At 39.8% G+C, this 26,224-nt stretch overlaps 1 protein-coding gene across 4 annotated transcripts in view; it reads left to right on the top strand.

Annotated features, from left to right (window-relative positions):
• SRPX2 (sushi repeat containing protein X-linked 2) overlaps nt 1–26,224 on the top strand; it is a 473,560-nt gene that overhangs the window by 208,096 nt on the left and 239,240 nt on the right. The gene's annotated exons all lie outside the window — the stretch shown is intronic.

Raw genomic sequence — 26,224 nt, 5'->3', positions numbered from 1 at the left:
TCATGACACCCATGAGAAATCCACACAACCCCAATGAGCAAGGATACAATGAGGCCCGCACTCAAACTATGAACATCATACAACGTATGTTTGGTTTGCTTAAATCAAGGTTACAGTGTATAGACACACCAGGATGTGCACTGCAATACAACTCAGGCACCTCTGTGGAAATACTTACAGTCTATGCCATGTTACATAATATAATTCTCAAGAAACAGCTTCAACAAGGACAGAAAGGGGCACATTTTTAAGGACCATAGGCAGGACCAGCAACAGCAGCAGGTACAGATGAGGAGTCTGAGGGAGAACTACCAGCTGCAGACGGTGCTGGCAGATGGAGGCATTCAATGTATGTCCTGGTTGTAGCTAAGAGGCAAAGGATAGCACATGCAATTGTTACCTAGGTCAATGCCTAAGATCCCATGCCCATACAAATAGGCAAACTGATATCTGCCAGACTTCGCAACCTTTACTTAACAATGGCTGTGTTCTGATAGTATCAGACAGGGACAACCCTCCAAGAATACAATTTATACCAGCACTAATGATAAGGTAAGTGTAGAAACTGTAAAGAAAAAAGTTAAAATAACTGATTACTCTCATATGGAAATATATATATATATATATATATATATATATATATATATATATATATATATGGAAGCGCTACAGAATCCTGAAAGCCCAAAATCCTGAAGCCCAAAATCCTGAGACCAAAATCCTGAAAGTTCAAAATCCCGAAAATTAAAAATACTGAAAACTTAAAATCCTGAAAACACACAGGATACAAACACTTACTATATTCCACTACAAGTACATACAGAAACATATTACTCTTCTGCGCCCCCCCACCCCCTGCTACTTAAATATATCAACTCCGAGATTGCACTTCACCACACTAAGTGCAATCTTGGAGTTGATATATATAAGTAGTAGCGGGTGTGGGGGCCGCAGCCCCCCACGTGGGGGGTGCAGGGGGCTTGCCCCTCTGCTTATACTTGCAAAACAGTAATATAGTTTGTGTTTTATTTCTTTTTGCATGTACTTGTGCTGGAATAAGTATCCTGTGTGTTTTCAGGATTTTGTGTTTTCAGTATTTTGAGTTTTCGGGATTTTGAACTTTCAGGATTTTGGTCTCAGGATTTTGGGCTTCAGGATTTTGAGCTTTCAGGATTCTGTAGCGCTCCCATATATATATATAAATATATATATATATATATATATATATATATATATATATATATATATATATATATATATATATATATATATATATATATATATATATATATATATATACACCCCAAGCAGAGCAGTTGACTGAGGTGTACAATTACGTCAGAAATATTTCCTCTGTAATATTTTCCAATTTCCAATATACAGTTATATATTAAAAACAATAGTGTGCATCAAGCATTTCAAATGACCACTAGCCATAGAACGTTGAACAGGTTAATTATACCTTTATTTGTACCACAATACCAAAAAGCAAGACTGAAGTACCTAATGCTTCCACTTCTATAATGACAATACTAAGTGAAATACAATGCGGTTCAACAATTATAGAAGCAATCATTTACAAATAAGTAGGAACAAGAAATTAACAACTTTTCCTCTGCAATACATACTGATAAATCCAGTCATGTGAATAAGCAAGCATTAGCTATCCGCTATGTGCATCAGACATATATGCAACCCTAAGTCACAAAAACATGTGCAAAGGGCAGGGCACAGCCATCATCATTTGCACAGGATGGGGTAGGGGGTAGGAGGGCAAGGCTGACACCAAAGAAGTGAGGGTGTGTGAGTAAGAAACACAAATATCTATCAGAGTATACAGTGTTTAGGGCTAGTTAACAACAGATGTACAGCACACAACAGTACTGTTCAGACAGTTTGTATGTGTGTGAAATAGTATGGGCAGCTGATTTTTTTTCTATGTGCGTGTGTCTCCATGAACACAATCAAGCACTGTGCTACGACTACATCATGGCATCTCGGACAGATGTGAGCAGTGAATGGTAGACTCCTCATTTCAGTGTCATCATCCCTGACCACAAGAACCACCTTTGCCATGAATTCCAAGGCTACTTCCATGGTCCTGGCTAGAGGTTTTGATGCTACCTGAATGTGAGTGTTGTCTACTGGATGAACTCTCCTCACAGCTCCCTCCAGAACCACAACCTCATGGCCTACCATGTCTTAGTGTGGTCACTACAATCACTGATGGAGCAGTGCATTTAGTGTCACTGTGGTAGTGGGACCTTACATGGCCATGCCTGCAAACACCAGAAGATGTAGTAGCTCTCTGGCCACATGGATACCCTCCTTCCCTATCACAGAAACTCCCAATCCAATGTGTCATTCATCCTGTTTAAGGAGTTGTCCACATGGTTCAGGCAGTCACTCATATCAGAACGTCTGACATTTAGTAGTTGCACTATCTCTTCTGAGGCCCTGGTAGAACATGCCTGTGCCTTCACTATGCCTCCACTATGGCCCTACACATATGGTTGGTGGTGTCTAATGACACATCAACTTCAGGAGGAGAGTGGATAGCAGGCCTCTTCTGTGCTCCCCTACCAATCATCCTGTGCGGCACCATGCCCCTCATGATGGTTACTGAGAGAAGCAACTGGCTCTACAACCAGAGTAACCACATTAGACTAATCAACTGTGCCACCCCCTGTCCTACATCAGAGGTCTCTGTGCCATGGGTATGTGTAGGCATACTAACTCTGTCTGAAATATGGGCAGGGGATGTGGGCATCACAGTATCTGTGTCAGACTGACCCTCTGCATCCCAGACTGTATCCCTTCATCACCACCATCATCATCAGAGGCTGCTGATACTCCGATGTCAGGTGGTAGGAGTTCCACAGTACCACTCTGAGGATCATCTGTGATAACAAGTTATAGACACAACAAACAGAAAAATGGAGAATAAAATTGCTCACATATTTTCCTTATACTAAAGGTATGTTAAACTTTTTAGCAGATGCTAAATCTACACAAACTTTACTGTCATATAGACCTGAATCTACTTTATATACAATATTAACAATAAATAAATGTGCACTTACCATGTGCAGGTGGGCTAGCAGCCTGTAATCTAGAAGTACCAGAATGTAAGGAATGGAAAGGAAAGATGTCTGGTAAGTATCACAATGCAAATGTAACAAGAAAAAGAGCATAGTCTTCCTCAGAAGTGCAAATTAAATAGCAACATACCTTTACAATACAGCACTGTAGAAATTTTACAATGTATTGTTTTTATAGCAGTACTGACCTCTTTGTTTCAAAACAGTCTGCCTAGTAAGATCCAAGGGCATTAGATGCACAATTACCTTTATATAGTGCAGAATCAGCCCTGTGAGCATTGTGAATATGCAAATTAGGGGCAAAATCATTAGCATTCAAGAATACCAAAAGCCGTACTAAGTGTAAGGAATGTAAACATGATGTAAGGACCTAAATGATTAAATGCACATGCCCTAGCAATGCAAGGATGAGCACTGAGAAGTGTTCCCAGTTAATGTCTTTCAATTGTCTATGATTATTTTGACTGCAGGAAAAATCAGCTTTTACAGTCAACACTCTTTGATATATACCTACTGAGGGTGAGTGCGAGAGAAGAAAATTAACAAAAATTATTTAAGTACATTGATTGAGTTAGGAGATCAACAGTCCTAACATTCAAATGCTGGCTTTAATGACCATAGTGACTGCTCCTTGGTAAGAAATGTCCATATTAAAGGGAGTACTTTAAGCATTGTTAAATATAACATATGGCAATAAAACAGAGATAGACTTGATATTATGAGAGCATAGTTAATGAAATGAGGTATCAGATGGAAAGAAAGGGATACACTTGCACTACTATCAGTATTCTGACAGTCATCTCTTTAAATTACAGTAATTTCTTTTATCACAACCAAGTCACAGGTGAAGGGAAACACACATAATGTCTATGGCTTAAAATTCAGTATTTTGAAATTCAGCATTGTCAGCTTTCAGTATAATGAGACTCAGTCAAATAAGTTTTCAGAATTTTGAAAATTAGGTATTGTGGTCTCAGTTAAATGAAATTCAGTATTTTGAGTATTCAGTCGTGAAGTAGATCCAGTGGAGGATATAATGGACAGGGGCCTCGGTGAACATATTAGCATGGTGGAAAAGGTTCTGCATTGCATTGCAAAGATAATGTTAGATCTGGCACTGTTCCAGGGAGCTGCTGCAGAAGACAGTGATGACAGTTATGAGGGTGCTTGTCCCACAAAAAATGTCACCCCTTACATATCTCTCCACTTCACCTGTGTGTCATCTTGACACAATTGATTCAATCCGATTGGCCATACAACATTATTCTGTTGTTGACACCCATCATTGGTGTAGTGACTGCAAAGTCATGGAATTATGTATACAATTGGACATTTACATTGCGAAGTGGATAGCTATGGTGGTCTCCCACAACCCGCCTTTAAATTCCTATATTCTTTTTCCTGTATACTATCTTCTACTTGCCAACCCTATTTTCACCATTATCCTATCCACCCATTTTTCACATGTTTAATCTTGTCAAAAATTGATAAACACATAATACACATGGCTAGAAATAGCCCATAGAAAAGCCTCCACTTTATGTCCTCAGCATTTGCATGGGGTTTGGCATAGCACAGTAATGCTGACTGACACTGAATGTTTAACTTTTTATCACAAAAGCTGAAGATTTCAATTTAATCTGCAGTGTTCTGGTTACTTTTATACAAATGTGCTTAAATCCACTCTGCTATAGGAATACAGCGTAAAGACAGACAAAAAATAATACTTGTGGAACAGTTAATGTAACAGTTCTTAAGCTGCTGTAAGTATTAAAGTAGGAGTTCCTATTTGGCATGTTGAAATACTACCCTGTTTATAACCTAATGAGTTTGCATAGTGTTACAGGTTCGATTACAGCTGTATGTTAGTTTATTACTTCATGACGTTTCATATTCCTATCATATATTTAACTGCAAATGTCTGTATTTATATCTATATAAAACATTCCCTAAACATAAAATTTGAATAGGGCAGCCAGACATAATTTTCAAAAACACTGCTGCCCCAACAGGGACATTTATTAAGCCAGCCTTATCCTGGTAAAGTATTCATGTTTATTGCATTCTCCCACCCCTTATTTGTACCTATAGCAAGCAGTTTATTGTACAGAGCAGAACAGGTTAATGATGATTTAATAACTAAGACTAAAACACCAGAAAGTTGTTTCATGTACCACAAATTTTGTTGTTGCTAGTCCTCTCTGCATTTGTCTCCCTGTTCATCCCTTCTGCTTCATTAAGTTTCAGTGTACTTCAGTTGTGTTATTTTAATGCTGTGAAGTAGTAATTCCTTGTGTCATGATGAGCTAATACTCACGAGTCGAGAAAGATGTTTGAATTATTTCAAGGGTTCTTATCCAGCCATTAGCTAAGGGTTACTGAGTGTTTTGGTATAGCAAGTTATGTGTACTTGTTGGCTACCTATTGTTGTGAGCCACCATTGTCTTTTATCTGTCATAATTGACTTTGTCCCTGCCTCAATGTCACCATGTCAATGTATCTCCTTCCTTCTGTATTATTAATCTTCCACCTCTGCATTTGTGCAATGCCTGGACCAGTCAACAAATGCAACTCAGACTAAATGCAAGTACACAGCGTATGGCAATATCTTGGGATTTGATTGCTTTTATCCACATTACTATGTGGCACTTTGGGCCACTGTGCTAAGCTATGTTAAGTCCATTTAATATGTGACAGTAATTATTGTCATACAGTTGGCCACCTCACAACTACCTTTATGTTGTTGTTGTTGTCTTTCGGCTTTTCCCGGTTAGGGGTCACCACAGCGGAACTTCGGTCCGCTAATGATTGGCAGTAGATTTTGATGAACGCCGAGGTGCCAGCTCAATGTTCAACCTTCAAAGAAGGCATGCTCATTTATGTATGTCTTTCGAATGCCCACCCAACCACGGGGAGGACATGCAGACTCCACACAGAAGGCACTCCCCGTACTCCAGCCAAGAATCAAACAGGAGAACCTCTTGCTGTGAGGCAACAACGCTACCGCTGCACCATATGTATACTACTAATTATGAGAGTGAATTACAGTGGCACTATGTGACACTAGCTAATCCTAGCAACCACAGGTAAATAACATTTTGGTCACACAGTGATTACATCCTGCTAACATACCTGCAGTATGTGACATTCAGAGTGCACATTCTCCTGTGTTGTGTGACTTTGATAGTGTGCTTTGTACATTGTGTAACTACATATGCAGGATGTCTGAGGCCAGCAGTGAGTGTGTCTTTCATCATCATACTGTGTATACTACTCTTCAAAGACATATATGTGCAGCTGTACAGTGTTAGTGTGTACTTCAACCACATTTTAGCATAAACACTGGTGATGTCATCCATTTAACTGTGCACTGTCTCAGTTGTACCTCAACAGAGTCACATGGCACTTGTGATTCAAACAGTCATGTTTAGCTTGTGATCTTAGGTAATTATTTCAAATCCATTCATTACTGCTCAAACTACATTGTGTCAGTGTTATTGTGACTGTACATGCCACTTAACACTTGTCAAGCACATTTGTTCTGTACACATCTTGATGTTGATCTTCTCACTAAAAGCTATGACAATTTGTTACACAGCAATGCTTTTATTCAGAGTAATGACGTGATTACATTTTCCTTACATAACATATGTAGGAAGTGTTATCTTCTGGCACAAGGGAATGTGACAATATGCTGTCTGTTGCTGACTTACTACAGCAATTACAGGCACACAGATCCCTTAGAGCAATAACATGATGTAATGCCTTCACATAACGGCATATCTCACAATTAAAGGGACATTTATACCATGCTGCATTCGTCCTGTAAAATATCATGTATTTTCTATTGTCAAATGCGCATATGTTCAACATCCACATGTATTGCCTGTTAGCTGTTGTACCTTATACTGTAATGCATGAATGGCATCCACCACAGTTATAATGTGTCCATTTATAGTTTGAGAGTCCTCTACCATCCTTTTCATGTCAAAGATTGCTTACTACACATACATCTGATGTAATACGTTAGCATAGGTGTCATAATAGTGTTGACATTTCTGCTGGGGCACTTGTGACTTATCCACATGTCATGAGTCATATGGTTTGCTGTTCAATTCCTGACAGGGGCAACATTCTTTGAATTTCCTGATGTTACATATAAACGATTCTATGTAGTTATGGATATCCATTTTTAAGTTGGACAATGATATATTATCACAGGTTGTGATGCATGGCAGTGAAATGTTTTTTCAGGGTATGTCGTGCTTTGAGTGCTACTGTGGCATGTGCACTGACTACTGGCTTATATAACATACCTACACAGATACACTGTGGTTCACTTCTGGGACACTGTGTGCCCTACATGATGGAAACAGCTTTCTTGTCAAAGAAGCATTGATATTTTAATGCTCACTGTTGTGTGGACAGTAACATGTGTACTTCCTTTCCAGCATTGTAAATAAATTCAGTTGTTCATATTATATTCATATATCCTGTCTTAATGCACACATTCAATTCAGTTATTAGTGACAGCCTCCATTGCTATCTGATGTGGCACATACAGTCCATATAGAAGTCAGGAAAAAAACCTTGTATAATAGGCGGGGGTTTGAATCTGGCAACATATGTCTGTAAATGTATCAGGCAGCAGTGGCTTATACATGTGGTATTTATGGCACACTCAAAGGGACACCTTTTTCAGGCCTTTTCCTACCAGGTAGGTCATCCATATACCTTATATGACAGAAAACTGCTGTAAGCCCTTCAAGGGTGTTTTTCATGACATGACCAATATGCATATTTCTGTGGCAACCATGACTGCTATGCATCTCACTGATATCTGTTTTGGCACATGTTTGAAAATAGCATGATGCTAATGTTTTTTATGTCATTCATTGCTCATAATAATTACTTATTCACAAGATAATTATGCTCTGTATTGCATGTCTTCATCTGGTACATAGGTTCATAGGTTCATAGGTTCATACTAGGCTATCTGCCCGAGGGCATTTACAAGCCTAGCCCATAGTTTTGTGGCTTACGCCACCCCTTTAGTATGGGGAACTATACCCATTATTTTGCTGTGCCTCTGTTGAGCAGTGACACTGAGGTAATCCCTGGGGTATATCTGCGATCTCCCATCCATTGGTCAAGATTTCTCTTGAACAAGGCCAGCGAGGTGCTCTGCCTCACATATACCGGGATTTTATTCCACAGCATAGGGAGTCTTTGGGTGATGAATCTATCCCTCCAGCACGTCCTATTAATAGCCGTGTCGAGGTTTAAGTCTCCCGCCCTTGTGGCTCTGACGGATCTAGATTTTTTGAGGTGAAGCATATTCATCAAATCTGGGTTTGACATGGCCTTGTATGTTAGGCAAAGGTCGCCTCTGAGCAAGCGGTAAGCGACTGAATAGAGCTGCAGTTCTTTCAGTCGGGCAGCATAGGACAGATGTTTGAGACCCTTTATCTTTTTGGTGAGGAACTTTTGTGGCCTCTCCAGCTGCTGCAAGTGTCGGGTCAGATACATTCCGAATGGAGCATTGTACTCAATCATTGGTCTGATGAGTGATGAGTATAGAGAGACTATGACCTCCCTTGATCTAGATGAGAATCCCTTCATGATAAGGTGGGCAATGTAGAAGGTCTTCCTAACTACTTTAGCTACATGGGTGTCGAATGACAGACTACTATCAACCTGGGTCCCCAGGTCCCTGATAACTTCTTCTGTACTCAGTGGATTGCCACCTATTTGGTAGCTAGGGTAACCTTGTTTTTCCCGAAGGGTATGACTATGCATTTTTGGCATTTAACTTTAGGCCATGGCTCTGGCACCAGTTATCCGTTTCTGTGAGACCCTTCTGAAGGATATCTGTGTCAGATGTGTTTTCTACTATGGCACCCAGTTTGCAGTCATCTGCAAACTTTGTCAGCCATAACCTTCCTGTGTTTGCTTGTACTTCGGAAAAGTAGATGCCAAACAAGAGTGGGCCCAGGACTGAGCCCTGTGGTACACCACTTGTGACAGGCTTTGAGTCTGACATGGCGCCAGCAACTCTGACCCTGTGGGTTCTGTCACTCAGCCAGTTTGCAACCCATCTTGTGATGTATGGGTTAACATTTAAGCTGATGAGTTTTTCAATGATACCCGAGTGGGGTATTGTATCAAAGGCCTTCGCCAGATCGAGGTAGGCTGTATGGACTGCCTTTCCCTCATCAATGGCTTTGGTGACTGTTTCAAAAAGTCAACCAAGTTTAGAAGGCATGATCTGCCTTTGACAAAGCCAAACTGGGATGGATCCAAAGTCTGCAAATTCCCTATGTCTTTATTTATGAGGTCCATTATGATCCTCTCCATGGCTTTGCAGATAAGGCTTGTCAAGCTAATGGGCGGTAATTTCCAGGGTCGGTGGAGGCACCGCCTTTGTGAAGTGGGACCACAGTTGCAGTGCGCCACTCCTGGGTACGTATCCAGAGGTAAGACTATGATTAAACAGCTGTCCTAGCTGTGGGTTTAATTCCTCGTTGAGTTCGTGGAGCACACAGCCGGGGACACGATCAGGTCCCATGGATGCTGTGTTTTTGCTTTGGAGAGAGCCGCTCTCACTTGTGCGTTGGAGATGTTTGGGGGCTGCAATCGCTTGGTATAGATATCTCTCCTTTTGGGGAGGGGAGAAGTTTGCACTGAACCTGTCAGCCAGTATGTTGGCAATGTCTGTAGGATCAGTAATCTTCACATCATTTTGAACTAGTTCTGAGCATATCTGGGAGTTTCCTCCCAGGTTTCTAACATAGCTAAAGAAGGCCTTATGATTGTCTTTTGAGTCTTTAGCTATTTTTCTCTCAAAATTTGCTTTGGATGATTTTATGAGAGCTCTTAGTTTTTACTTATAGTGATCAAGGGTGTCTTACCTTTTAAGGATTTTGCTCTATCTTGTAGTAGCTTCCTCCTTTTGTTGTAGAGTTTGTTTATGGCTGGGGTCCACCAGAGTGGACGCTTGCCTTTGGTACAAAGAGTCTTTGTTTTGCTTGGGATTGCCTTATCCATGCAGTCCTGCAGGTGCTGGTAGAAGGCATTTGTAAGTGATTCAGCGGCTTGAGTACTGTTTTCCGTCAGCTCGGGGCCTTAAAGGAGACCACACTAGTCTTTAGAAGTGTGAAGTCGGCTTTCGAGAAGTTCTTTACTGTGGTCTTTTTATTTCAGGTGGGGTGGGATGAGGACCTCCAGCGAGATTAGTTTGTGATCTGATCTCACCAGTGAGGGGTATACTTCGGTGTTGAACATTGTGCTCCCATGTTCGTGATGATGAGATCAAGTATGTTTTCTCCTCTTGTGGGGATGGTGACTAGTTGTTCCATGGCATTTGAGTTTATGAATTCCAGGAACTTTTGGGCTAGGGTGTTTGGGCTTGAGTAGTGTTCCCAGTCTATATTAGGGTAATTGAAGTCACCTAGTATGATGGTGTTTGGTGATACATTTATCCCTCTAGTGTTTTCAGGAAGGCCATGTGAGGTTCCTGAGTTTGTGAGGGTGGCCTGTAACATGCTACAATTTGCAGAGCAGTCTTGCCTATGGTTAATTGCACCTGGATGGTCTCCGATGCATCGGCGTTGCCACCAGTCTTGAGGTGTGGGTGTCTTTGATGAATATGGATACCCTCCTTTCTTGGTATTGTCCGGATTTTGGGGCGGAACGCATGATAAGAGGTAAAACCTGATAGTGCTGGGGTGCTCTCAGGAGCCTTGAACCAGGTTTCTGTCACTGCACAGACATCGATGTTCTCCATACTGAGAAGGGCCTCGAGTGCGTGCATTTTGAGATTTAGACTTCTGGCATTGAGCAGCATTACCCTTAGTTTTTTCCTTTTTGTGTTCTAGGGTGGTAGGTTTAGAATTTGAGCCTTGCCTAAAAAGGCACTATGGGGTGGCAAGAGCCTTTGCCAATATCCGGAATCCCAGGGTGACAGGTGCAAGCCGTCCCTTAAGCAGCGTGGCTTGTCCAGCATGTCATCCCAGGCAGACAGACATTGGATCCCCTTTGAATGACACCAGAGTTTAAGCCAATTGTTAAAGCTGATCATCTTATCTCTGTATTGTGGCATCATTCTTGGTGAAGGTAGGATACTGCTCAAGGTCAGGGTCATACCTGCCTGGGCTACATAATCAGAGAGCTCCTCAATGTCTCTTTTCATGTAGTCCAAGGAGGTGCGTCTCAGGTCGTTTACACCAGCGTGGACAATGACTGAGTCATATTTGTACCTGCTGTTGAGAGACCTGAGTGCTTGCGTTATGTGGCGGATTCTAGCGCCCGACAGGCAGCTTACTGTGACCTTCTCCTTACTCAGTCTGGTGAGCGGGACGTCAGTGTGTCTGACTATGGAGTCACCAATGACTAGTGTGTCTGGCATTGTGTTTGGCCTTAAGGGCTGTGACTGTTTGACACTCTGACTGTGAGGTCTATGTGTTGCAGGTGTTGTGTTCTGAGGTGGTGGTTGTTTGGGTGTCTGCTTTGGTGGCCTCTGCTGTTTTGGTAGATTTTTGATCAGAGCCGAGTATGTCTTTGTGTGTTTATGTGTATGATTTGAGGTTGTGATGGTACTATGTTAGACTGGGTCTATAGTGTGTGTGGTAACCTTCTCCTCCTGACTGGTCTTGCCAGTCCTATGTTGAGAGAGCTCAGCCTCCAGTTTGGCCGTATAGTTGCATCTCTCGCATGTATTTGTGTTTTGTGGGAGGAGGAGAGGGTTGTCTGTGTACATGAGGCAATTGTAACATTGCCTCAATATTCCCAGGTTCACTAGCTGAGCAGGAGAGGACACTAGCAACTGATCCCTCGACATGCTAGAAGGACTAGACAAAAAAACTTTAAAAGAGATTCTGGGGGACGTTGGTGACCGAGAAATGGGGGTTTGCCTTTTTGGGGTGCTATCTATAAGAGTGCCGTATCAAGGTAATAAGTACTGTAGGAGCAAGTGCTAGGTTTAACAGATAGAGAAAAGTCTACTTGGAGTCAAGTAGAGATGATCTTTTTAGGTATTAGAGAAAGTGCTAGTAACAGGGATGCTTAAAGGTAAGATTGAAAAGAATGCACTCTGCAGTGTGCACTAGAGAAGTTAGATATGAAAGTAGGTAACTTGAGTTTTACCTGTTTAAAAAGTTAAGGTTTAGTGGAGAGTTACTATTTTTAAAACAGCAAGATGGACTGAAAGGGGTGGTTACTTTTGTATTTTGGTACTATGAAATACTGTAGGATGGCCAATAAATTTAAATAATTGAAGGGGTGGGATTTCAAAAGTGATGGTTTTGTGATTACTCACATAAGCCAGTGAAAGTAGAGAGAAATGAGATATATGGTCAGATTAACATAAGAGGCGGGCAACTAGAAAGACAGTGGTATTTAACAAGACAACTTAAATGGGTGGGAGGGAGGGAAAAATTCTGCCTGACTCAGAACAGAGAGAGCTGTGGTCTCTTTTGAAGTTTTAATATGCTGTTAAACAGAATGCAAGCAAAACACAAGGTAAAGAAAACAAACTACAGTATTCAAAATATAGAAAGGCAATACAGAAATACAAAAAATAACAGCAAACTAACCTTTCCTTCACAGCAAAGTGTAGCAGAGTCTGGATGAGCCTTTCTGGTAAAAGCGTGGTAAGTGTTGCTGCCTCACAGCAAGAGGCTCTCTGGTTCAATCCTTGGCTGGGGTGCCTTCTGTGCGGAGTTTGCATGTCCTCCCTGTGGTCGTGTGGGTTTCCTCCGGGTGTTCCGGTTTCCTCCCACATCCCAAAGACATGCTGTAGGTGGATTGGACACTCTAAATTGGCCCTAGGTGTGAGTGCATGTGTTTGTGTGCCTTTTGTGGAAAGTTGGGCACCAGGCTGGCACCTCAACACCGTAAAACTCCACTGCCAATCATGAGCAGGCAGGTGATCCGCTGTGGTGACCCCTAACTAGGAAAAGCCAAAAGAAGAAGAAGACTGCACGTCTTCATCTGGACATGCCTTTAACAGTGCAATTGTTTTTGTCACCCTGTACAGCTTAAAGCATATGAGTGATTCCTTAAACATTTCTTATTGTATGGCATGCTGCCAGACTATCAGAAACTATGATTGGTCCTTTGTTACAACACTTTCTATTGTGTCGTTTCTGTTGAATTGCTGTTCCCTGTAATTCCATCTTTTGCTCTCTACTGCAAAACTGCAATACTGTATTGTTTACACATTCACTATTATCCAATGTCATCAACTGTATTCTTGTTTAGCTTGCATACTTAAAATATAACATCTGTATAACTAGTATATTATCTATTTTATTGTATTACCTATTCTGTAATGTAGAGTTCTGTACCATCGCTGCTTGATTTCTGTATTTTGATTCTGCAGCTTTATCATGTTGTTTGTTTTTGGAGCTTTTCTCCTCGGGCCTCTACTGAAAATGGTCTTGCCCTGGCCCAGTAGACCTCCAAGTAAAAAAATGCAAATAAATAATAACTAATGAATAAATAAATAAGTAAGGTCATTATTACATGTCTGCAAATCATCAATGGCGAACCTGGGCTCATGACATGCTATCTGCTCTGCCTAGTCATTTGTCACTTGTGTATATTGTTTGTTATTAGATTACAATTTAGCATTTACATAACTGTACAACATTTGATTGTCTATTCCATGCTCATAGGTGATGCACCCCTTTCCTGTTGGTGCCACTGTCATTTCTTCGCAAAAGATGTCCAGTTTTGACTTACCTGACATTAAAGCTATAAGGCCCTTTTGGTTTTGTGTATACATCCTGAGGTGGATAATACAGTGGTGCCGGCAGCTTGCATACATAAATTACCTGTATGTACATCTCACATGCAATAACTGCATTCTATGCATTCACCCCATAAAGTACTTTCTGCCCATGCTAACTGTTATCTCAAGTCAACATTTCATTTGCATGTATATCACATTTTTACACCTTTTTGTTACACTGCAGCTTTATGTCCCTGTCACATCCTTTATTAGCATGTTTATTTATGTGCATAACTGCAGAATTATCATTTGTATTAACTATCATTACATCACTATTGCAGGATTTATGTCAGAAATGCTTATTATACACTTTCGTCATATTTGCCTGCAGGAAATGAGTACAATTTAAACATTTCCCCTTCAACATTAATTAATTATTCAGCATAACACAATTTAGTATACCAATTCCCCAAGTTCACTTCCTGTCCTTCTGTTGTTCTTTCCCTGTAACTGCCCTTAATATGTTTGGGCTAGAGTGCATACTCATTTGTCAGCATTGCCTTAATGTGAGCCATTTTGTTTACATTCTGTGCTTGTGCTTGTAAGCACTTTTCTATAGCCGCAAACACTATTTCTGGCCAAGAAAAGGTGCTTGCAAATGTGCAGGTGCAATGAGCAGCATGCACATTTGATTAGTGCTGCTGCTCATTATGCTAACACGTTTATATCACATAGGTGGACTGTGGCGTATATACGATCAGTAATGAATCCTAGGGAATGAGTTGGTATTAGAACCAAGTGCAGCATAACTTGGTAAAGTATTTCTATTTTAAAGTACTAGCTCATTGTTATACTATAAGTTCCTTAAGTACTAATTCACCGTAAAAGTACTTACTTCCTTGTTAAAGTACTTGCTGTTTAGTTTGCTATTAAGGTACTAACTTTGTTAAAATATTACCTCATTGCTACAGTACTTACCTTCTTTGCAAAGTATGAGGTCCATGGTAAAGTACTTCGGTGTCCTTGCCTAGCAGCCCTTAATGTTGTACAGCAGCAGGATGGCCTTTGTGCAGTTCATCCTAAGTGTAAGTGGTTGGTACAGTACCTCTAAGAAAGGTTAGGTTACATTGCTTACCTCGAAAATCCAGAGAAATTACACCCTGTGGTAGAACCTGGAAAAATTGTCTAAACACCGTAACAGCTTTAGTCATTTACTTTTATTGAAGAGGTTAATTACCCTAGGCTTGTTGACTGTTTTCAGAAAAAGCCTGAGATGGTATTTATATAGATGGGTGAATGTGGCCAGCATAGAAGTCATTTTCCAAGATAGTTATTTTGACAGTTGGGCAACCAGCATTAGAAAATGAGATTGGTGGTGTTAATTTGAGAGATAATGTTAAAGAAGAAGGTGGATGGAGTTAGTAGGAGACCCAGTATTTGAGAAGGAGGTGGGTGGAGTTAATGTGTGCACCATATCAGAGCCTACTGTTACTAAGATGGAAGTAGACTCAGCACTGATGGGCAGTCAGCTCTCTGTTTCAGATGACTGGTCAGCTTTGTAAGCAGAGTAACAGTGGAGTATACGTTTGATTCTGAACATACTCTGAAAACTTACAGGCCTTCTGTATCCAAGGCTACTGATAAAGAAGTACTACATACTGTACTACTGTGTTGCTACACAAAATACTGTAATGGCTTCATTTCCTGTTTATCATAGTACTGGAACTGCTAAGAGAATGGCTGTATAAACACCAAAGCAAACTGCAACACACTGCAGCATTCTAATAACATTTTAAAGCATAATGCCATCAGGATAAGGTATGCAAAATATAATAAATCAGCCCCAGAGAGAGAGAGACTTTGCTTGTAAAAATTTGTTGAACAAAATGATTGGTTGAAATGAATGAAATGGTAATCCTGAGTCAATGTAACAATTGTCTCATGTTTACTGACAAACATTTACTACTTAATCAAACTGGCAGAGTGTAAGAGAAATGCAGTTATTTAATTCTACTGATGGCAAAACTCTCATATGAAGACACTACAAATAACAAAAACAGGTTTCTTGGAACATGTACCAAGACAGGTATGAATCTAGCCTTGCGCAGTATTTGACCATCACCAGGAATGGTGCAGCATTACAAACAATAGATTATTGGTTTCAACAATTATCTTAGCTTCTGGTGTCATTCATAGGGGGCCCAGTGTATATCAGCCTGGGAGGAGATGGTATACAGTCCTAACTGCTTTGTCATGGATGGACTGCACCTATCCTCACAAGTCTTTTGTATATTAACTAAAGCTTTGTCCACCCACATAGTGCCTTTTTTAGGTAACAACAGTTCTTCAAAACTTCCAACATAACAAAACATAGTCAGGATAACATAAAGGTGTTGTCACTCGGTGTTGGAAACCTTAAAGCCCTATCAGTGCAGGGTTTCAATGCCTACCACACATTCAGGACCCCCACACTAGATGAAGGCACTAAAGGAGGCTATGTATCCATATTTGTGAAAAAAAATAATTTCCAGACTAGTTAGATTGGATAACAACCTAGAACTCATCCACATCCAATTTACCGTTAACAAGACCCCTTATCATATCATAGCAAACTCTAGGACCCCTTCTACATCCCCTCAGTCCATAACTGCTTCCTAACTAGTATGGAGTCCCTATGCATTAAGCTAGGCACCATTCTACTAGTGGACTTCAACTACCTCTCCATCAACTCAGAGATGTTTACATCCTCTTAACATGTATGTAAAGAGATGTTTGGACTTCGGCAATACAAACTCTCTGGATCAGCAAGTCTGCACCCCAACTAGTGGCAATAAAATCCTGTACTTGGTCATCACCAATATGGGACAGTGCTACTCCCTACCAACTTTAACTCCCTCCTTGGTCAAATCAGACCACAAATCAGTCACATTTACATTAAGAATGAAGCCAGAAGCATCCTCCAGTACCTTAGAGAATTTACTGAAATGGAGGAATGATGTGGCTAAATTCATCATCTCTTTCTAACTTGATGATCCCTCTGCTTATGCAGAGTCCTTTACTGCCAAATTCTATGCTCATGCCAATAGCTGCATAGATGAAATCTTCCACCTCCAAAATAAATTCATTGCTAAATTCAAAAATAAACCTTGTGGTAAAAATAGATATGAACTAGCTCTATAATTAAAAAAAAATAATAAAACTTGGTGGACATAAAAATACATGTAACTCTGTAACTCTCAATATGTAAAAAACACTCTTGCTAAACTTAGCAGTGAACTCCAGACCTAGATCAAATCAACCAAAGCCAAATATGAGGTACAAATTGGCAGCCAGGCAAAAGACCAACACAAAGCAGCAGGCAAAGGACAACCACAAAGCCTTCTATAACTATGTTAGAAAACTTAGAAACAGTGTCCAGTACTGTGCAGAGCTAATAGTAAATACTATCACATACTTTGACCTAGAGGACATAGCCAATCTACTACTAGTTCAATTTAGGTCTAACGTTACCCCTCGCCCCTCCTACATTCCCAGATATCATACCTGCATCTACTCCCCTCCTCAAATCTCACATGGACAAGTCCTCAGGCACTATCAAAGGCCAAGAACACTCACTCTATGGGGTTGGATAACATATCAAGCTGCTTACTGGCCATGCTTAAACAGAACCTGTTAGATTCCCTACAGAAGCTATTCAAAATGTCAGCCTCCAAATAGGCTTTGTGCCAGATGAATGGGGGATAGCAACTGTCATCCTTTTGCAGAAAGGTGAGGCATCAACAGACTCAGGCAATTATAGACCCATAAGTCTGACCAGCCTTATCTAAGGCTAAGTAAAGGATCATTACAAAGTTAATAAATGAGGACACAGTTAACTTACAAATTCTCTACCTGAGCCAGTTCAGATTTTTTAAGGGCAGATCCTGCCTACTTAACCTAGTTGATTATTTCAAGAAGGTTACTAAAGCAATGTAAGTGGGAAAATCAGTACATACTGAATATCCAGTTCTGACAAAGGTGCTCAACACCACCCACACTTAAGTATCATAAGTAAACTATCCCAGGAAAATGTTAATGCCTTTGCAATCCATTGGACAGTACTCTGGCTCACAAACAGAACACAGGAAATTAGGATGGGTGACTCTACCTGCTCTAAAAGACCTGTCACTAGTGGTGCACCCAAGGATTCAGTCACTGGCCACTCTTCTTTGGCATTTACTCCTTAGAAGTCAAAGCTATTGTTAAGGGTTTATGGTTGACCAGCTCTGCTGTAAAGTTAATACCATCATACAATGCCCAAAGGATACCAAAATCATTCAAGTCACCATCTCCCAAACCAAAAACTGTTGTCAAAACCATGGACTAAAACTGATTGCCAAGAAAAGTATAATAGTGTCCTTCATCTTGCAAGATATTCCTTGTAACTATGACATTGACAACATAACCTTGAAAACTAATCCAGCAGTTAGAGACCAAGGAAACTATGCATACAACAAGCTGTCCTTCAGTCACCATGTATTCACTATTGTACAAACGTGTTCTTTCATTGGAAGGCGTATTACTCAAGGTAAGGCATCCAGGTCCAGGGATGTTATCATTCTACTTTATTCTGCACTCAGCAGGCTGATCATTGAGAATAATGTTGCCTTCAGTATGTACCTGTCCAAACATATGACACAACTCATACAACCGCAGTGCTTTCTTACTAAGTAAATCAAGGGTCTAAATCATAAAAACTATGCAGACCATCTCAAAACCTTGTTTTTCTTTTCGGGGTCATAGGGGTTACTAGGAGGTGATCCCTAGTTCACATACGGAACCTCAAAAGATCCTATCCTTTCATACCTACTGTACATCTGCAAGTCCAATGAGGGCATCAACATTCACTCAAGAGATCTGAATCTCTTTTGCAACAGAAACAGAACATGTTGAAGGGATAGATATATATTACAGGGAATGTCAGTTCTTTAGAATTGTCTTCCTCTCAACATAAAGCAAACTGCTGCTCTTACACTATTCAAATGTAATCTGAACAAATGGATTGGAAACTGCAAATTCACACCGGTTTAGCATCCATGTGTTTCATGGATAGTGGCAACATGTAAATGGTCTGCTCTTATCTGGATTATTTGTACATAAAATATAAGGGCTAAAACTTTGTGAAAATGTATGGCTAGACTTCTAAAGAAGTCTAAAGAGATCTTATCTATGACCCTATGATGGGATTTAAAATTGCAGACAAACATGTTCTAATTCATAAAAGGTGTAAAATATTTTTGACATTAGTTCTGAGGCATATTTTCACTTGGACAAATTTTAGCCTGAGAATGTTGTTGCTGAATGCCATTCCGAGTAGAAAGATTTTGGTGTCACAACTCAATGATGTCAATACGTATGATGTTAAGCCTAAATTCACCTTACAGTTTATAATTTAAGAACATGGAAGTCTGGTTACTGTCATCACCCTGGAAAAACTGACAGATAATGGGAGTTTACACCCACGGCCTTGGAAAGTTGACATACTTTTAAACTATGAATGAGATGTGACTAAACACATGCAAAATGTTTTGTTTCTGGGTTCACCCAAAGGTATGTTTTTAATGTTGGGCAGTTTAAAATCTATTTTGAGTGTGATGCTCATGCACAAATGAGTAATAAATTACAGCCCAGCTCCTTGACATAGAGGGATAAAGCCCAACTATGACTGAAATTACCTTAATTCGAATAACAGTTTGGACACAGAAAGAGCCAAGTCGGGGGGGGGGGGGGCTGCAAGTGAGTGGCTAGTAGTGTTTTGACTACTTGAGGAGAAAGTGTGGTGGTCCATTTGGCTATTTCACTACATGCAGATGAAGCCTTGCAATGAAATCACAGCCATTAAGTGGGATATGGATTTGGCTTACAAAGTCCATGACAGTAGCTCTCATTAACATTTGGGTGGCAGCACTCACATGTACAGAAAGGATGTAGTATACCTCTGTGCTGACACAGATGCCCACTTCACTCACATGCCTTTATTGCCCATATTAGTGATGTGAGTGAGGTCACAAATACCTCCATCGGTACCTGGAAGGGAAACATGACAGTCGATGCATGTCTGAATGCCAATAAACTAAGGAAATATCACCAAAACAACTTTCACCAATGTGGAGTTTTCTCTCCACTACTGTGCAATCTCAGACTATGTACAATTAAGTATTCAGGATGTTGGAGTCCCCCTGAATGGGGTGGTACATTGAGGCTTGTCCACTTACAAAAAAATGCAAATTAACTCATATGTTCACTGAAAGTTGTTTTCAATCCATCAGCGTTCAGATAAATGTCTGCCAGTGAAATTATATGAACTTCCTGGATGACAACCCCCCTCAATTTGTCGCTCACTTCCTCACTACGGAGTGGCACAGGAAAGAATGGACTCAAGTCTGGCAAGCGCAGAGATAAAATCACATAGAAAAAAGTAACAGATTACATGCATGAATGTTCATATCGTGGTAAGTTAGTTAGGACACCACCTTCAGCTACCTTCTGGCAGGGTGTGGTACACATTATACAAAATGAAGGGGCATGTCTATAAGGATAGAAAAACAATGCTATTAGCAAACAGATCAATTCACGGGTACAGGGCAGTGTGCAAAAGGGTTACTTAATTCCTGTTAGGGTGCAGCAGGAAGGCAGTATGGAAGAGGGAAGAGAAACTGTGAGCATGTCATGTCATTGAAGGCAGTTTTGAGGACTAAAGAAATCGAAGGCAGCTCACCAAAATTCTCCACTGTTGTGCAACCACAGAGTTGGTGTATATAATTCTGGGGTGGTGTTCCCCACTTGGGGATGCAGAGAGACTTGACCCCTGCAAAAAAATGTCTTTTAATGCTTGTAGCAGGTGGTTTTGGTAAACTGTTTTCGAGGTTTGTGCATTCATTGAAACTGTCTTCGACGAATCAACGTGGATCTAGAAAAAATTCACTGTGGTTAAGACACAAAATGCTATGCATTCTAAAAGACTACAAAATAAAATAACTTTACTCATGTGTAGTAAGTAGTATGTTATAATATGTAATGATTTGGCGGAATGCATTTATTATTTATTTTATTTATTTGACATTTGTTAACTGGGTTAGTCCGACTGGGTAACTAGCCCTTTTTCAGCGGAGATCTGAGGAGAAACACTCCAAACAATAATACAAGTACTAGGAGAATACACAGACTACTTTACATGACCACACGTAAATACTATGAGTAGCTAAAACAAGAACTAAGCATAACATAATACAAGGTATGATAGTGACAGATGCAACAAGCAAAAGACAGCATACTAAAACCGTACAAACTAAATTACAACCAGCAAGTTGAATAAAAAAGTAAGCATACATAGTACAAGGTATGAGAGTGACAGATGTAGCTAGCAAAGGGCAACATAACAAAAATGTACAATATATACTAAAATTGTACAAATTAAACATAAATATTGAGAGCAAATAGAGGTCAACAGGGTAGAAGGAAGCAAAAGGGTCAGTAGGTTATTTAAGACCAGTGATGTAAACAGAATTAAAGCCTTGTGTAAATGTCCAGTGAACAGAATGTAGGTAGTAAAGCATAGGTTATAGAAGTATGTAAAATTGTTATGATTTGAGACTATTTACTGGTTAATAAATTATGGTATGAAAACAAATCTAGCTATTTTTGTAAGACACAGTTTAAAGATGATACTACTATGAACCTTAATCACAGAGGCAGGAAAAGCAGTAGCAGACATATATCCATACATTTTCTAATGACTTGCTTTATCCTTACATATTTTTGTATGCATGCACACACATGCACATAGCTAATTAGTGCAGGTTGTGTATTGGGCCCCAGTGACACATGTATGAACTGAGTTCAGACTCAAAGAGGGGTTCCTGGTAGGAGTGGGTGTGCATCAGGGCTCAGGTCTGAGTTCTCTGTTGTTCATACTGGTAATGGACTACATCAGCAAACAGGACAGAGAAGACAGATCAAGGAAGCAGCTGTAAACAGATGATATGAAATTATAAGCATACTTTAAACAGGAATTTCAGCAATGGGGATTAATCTGAGTACAGATAAGGCAATGTTTGTGGCACCAAAAGGACAAAAACACAAGACAGGAATTCTTGAGATGTCTTATTTAAAAATAAATGGTCTTAAGCAGTCTTTTCCTGTGCTTTTGTTTGCAAAGGAAAATCAAATGAAACAGGCAATGGAGAAGTTTCTGTCTAGCAAAGGGGAAAATCAGAAGTAAAAAATTTAAATAAAAGGGATACAGTGGAACAGGTTAAAGCTTCAAGTATCTGGAAGGTGTGGTTGAGAAGAAAGAAAGTCTGAATAAGGAGGTTAAAGTTAGAAGCAGAGAGGCTGCATCCAACTAGTACAAAGTGTCAGGGTAAGTGTGTGACAGAAGAATGCCAAAGAAGCTGAAAAGTAAGGGGTACAAAACAGTGGTGCGACCAGTACTACTGGATGGTACAGAAAACTTGGACAGTGAAGACAGTTGAGGAAGCCTGAGCCATTAGATTTAATAGATGAGTATTTCTGGTAGGGTCAAGATTTGGAGGAGAACCTTTTGTAACTTTGGATGTTCAAAAGGATTTTAACATTGTGACTCTTTCTAGTTTATGTACAACTCTAAGTACGTGTGGCTTCCTGAACAAAGTTACAACTCATCTAAGTAGCTGCTATAAAACCAGTATACTGAAAATAGATATTAAAGGGGGATTAGTCAGTGTTTTTTGGGCAAATATGGTACTGAAACAAGAATGCCCACACTGAGACCTGTCTTCTTTATGTTATGTACCAATGTTTGCGTTAATGGTTTTATAGACAACTTATTTCCAGAAGCACTGTGCTGAAGTTAGATAATTTTCCCTGACTCTATACTAATGATTTGAAAATGCTGGCCATAATGTTTAAGACTTGGAAAAATATTTGTGTATTATGTAAATGGGAATGCAAAGGCTGGATTAATATTTAAACTCAGGGAAGTGCACAGAAAGCTGATGCAAGGGACAGTGTGTTACAAGGCATTATTTTTTTTATACAGAAGCTGAAGCTTTGGGTATTACTTTTAGGACAGAGGTGTACCCCTACCCATTGTAGCAGTTTTTCCTGGTTGAAATACATTTGTGGATTCATGACTCTATTTATTTCAGGGAATGAGAAGAAAAACAGAACATTTCTCGTATTTGTTTTCTACCCAATTAGAAACTGGCAGATGCAGATTCTGAAATGCCTTTTAAATCCTTTATCAAAACATATGGCCAGAGTTATGTCTTAAAACCTCTAAAACAAAAGAAAGATTTACAACATCTGCTGTTATAACACACTGAGGACAAACTGTTCAACTTTATGTAATTTTGTTCACATGGAATGTTACAGATGAAAGACAATTTGAATTATAAGGTACATACTGCATGTATTGTTTATGGTCACAATATAAAAGGGCATTGGGAGTGTGTATCATTTGTTTTTTAAATGTTAAATGTTTAGAATTTATGAGATAAAGTGCATCTGCATTTTTAGTTACAGAATGTGGCCCATATGTTGTAGTATTTTACAGACTGCATAATTATATGGATGTTCAGAGCACATGAAAAAGTATGGAGAGTGTGATGTTTAGATTTACTACATTACTATAAGAAATAGATATAGAAACACATTATGTTATGTTTTATGCAATGCAGTTCACCAGCAGGATGATTGACTAACTGCAATATGCACAAATGAAGTGTTAAACTGCCATTGTTAAAATGTATGCTGTTAAGATATGAGGATCACTCACATGCAATATTGTTCTGTTACAACTGGTTCTGTTCTGTACGCGCCTTATTTTGTACTTCTGCCGATTTGTTGCATAACAAACACCAATTCTCCTTTCAGTTAAGTGTTTTGTAATCTTTAATATCCACCTAACCCACTACCATTTCAGGAGGATGAGACCTTGATTAAACATTCCATCTCATGAAGGGTGCTTCAGGAGATCAGCACCCCTCCCAAATTTTGTTCACTGCATTGTCAGTACCAAAATATGAATTCAGGCATCTGTTGTGGGAATAATACTTTATTATACCATGACCCCCCCAAAACGTGCACGCTGATTGGCCAGCGTGCCCGTTGTAAATCGAGTTATACTAATGGAAAAAGGTCCGGTCGCCCGGACTTTTTTCCATTAGTATAACTCGTTTTTTTAAAACGCTGTCTCGCTATGTTAAATGGGTTTAACATAGCGAGACAGCTTTAAAATAAGGAACGGAGATCTCCGTTGCTTATTTTAAAGCTGTCTCGCTATGTTAAACCCATTTAACATAGCGAGACATTGAAGGCAACGGAGAAAGCAAGATCTCCGTTGCTTTTTAGTGTCGCTATGTTAAATGATTTTAACATAGCGAGACAGTTTAAAAAAAGCAACGGAGATGTCCGTTGCTTATTTTAAAACTGTCTCGCTATGTTAAACTCATTTAACATAGCGAGACACTAAAAGCAACGGAGATCTTGCTTTCTCGCTGCTTTTGCTCAACTCTGATGTACTGCGCAGGCGCAGTACATCAGAACTGCCGGATGCCAGACATCTGCGGAAGGGCAGTAAACAGGCATTATACTATGCCATTATTTAAGAAAAGTAATAGTTTCTTTTCTTAAATAATGTCATGGTATAATAGCAATAACCCACTTCTGGGTGTGGGTAATGCCTAAATTACCACGGTTGGCTTTGTTTGGTCTATCGGGCCTAGCCTCGGGACCAAACCACGCCAACCGTGGGTAAATTTAGCATTACCCACACCCAGGCGTGGGTTATTGCTATAATAAATAATCCAGATCCCAAAACACAGCAGCAGTAGGTAAATCAGTTTACACAGGTCAATAGCCAGAAAAATTCCAGATGTACTGCAAACCTAACAGAGACAGCAGCGATGGGGAGTGGGCTCCAGAAACAGTCTCTGAATTTATGTACTTTTCAGAGCATCTAGAATTAAACTATGAATACCCAACACTGAATCCTGTACTTCCATTTACCACTTGTAATTTAACAGGATAAAGAAACCGATAAGAACTTTCAATTTCCTAAAATGTACTTAGACATGGTTATATAGCTTCCAGTGCTGGTTTGTGTATAAAATAAGTTCAAAAATATATACCTTCTCTTCTGGTAAGCATTTAATCAGACCCTCAGAGTAAGGAAATTCCATATGTGATATGGGTTCTCAGTGTATTTAACCACAAAAATGGTGTGTGTATATATATATATATATATATATATATATATATATATATATATATATATATATATTATGGTCTTTCAGCTTGTTGTGGAAGAGATAGCCTCACTGCCAATATAACACTGACAACTGTGGAGACCAAAGATGCAGGAAACAGATCTCTTCCTTTTTATGGTGAGGTGTACCACGGAATACAGTATGAGGCAGCGGAGGTAGTTCAGGAGGTGTGTATGGGGTAGAAAAACACATTATATCACTCAATGATCACACCCGATTAATGACTTCTGAGACAGAAGTTTAAAAAGAATGGAAAATGTATGATGGTCACAGAATAGCCATTTCTCTAAAGCTTACCAGACCTGTCCTTGTTTAAGACATGAAAGGGAGAGGCAACACGGGTGGGAGTATAATATGGACAGATGCTAAACATGGTTATGTAAAGAGTGGCTGTAGATCAGTAAGGGATGGTCTGAGAGTCACATTCTTGGCATAGAATCTTGGCTAGTTCTGCTTCTGGGTGGAGATGGTATGGAGGCCTTGCCAGGGGAAAGGATATGGCCCTGATGCTAAAGCATTCTACAAAGAACAATACACTGAAGGGTACAACACAGGAAACCCAGAATACTGATGGGATAGGTCGCTCTGCCTCAGAATGGCTGCAGCTATCATTGCATGAGGAATTTGGGGTGCAGTCATGCATACCCTCTTTCCTGAAAAAGGCTACAGTTCACATAGGGCACTTCTTGGATGAACCAATTAAAATTAGTCAGAGTGCAGGGACTAAACTACATACAAGTAATGAAAGTTGTGAGCATTTGTTGTTTGGAAATCAAGAAGGCATTTCCATTAACAGCTAAAATGATAAAAAAAGAGTACAATTTCTCTTACAATACAAGGGCTGAGAATAGCTGGACATATAAAAAGAGCAGACCTAAAGATGCTTGACATCCCAGAACTGGTACTGACACCACCGTTAATTTGGTCTAAGGATATTATCTTGCAGATTGTAGGAGGGGCATTAAACAATCGAGATACATTACGGCAGGGTGTATCCATCAAGGGGGTTAGATACAGAGGAAAGGCAGAAGGAACTATGTCTGAAGGTTAAGTATTGACAAGGTAGAAAGTTGGGGCAAAATGAACAAATGTAATACATGTAG

The sequence above is a fragment of the Protopterus annectens genome, chromosome 15.part0 (genome assembly GCF_019279795.1).
Source record: "Protopterus annectens isolate FY-2018-M chromosome 15.part0, PAN1.0, whole genome shotgun sequence".
NCBI lineage: Eukaryota > Metazoa > Chordata > Ceratodontiformes > Protopteridae > Protopterus > Protopterus annectens.
This window is presented reverse-complemented; position numbering and strand designations above follow the sequence as displayed.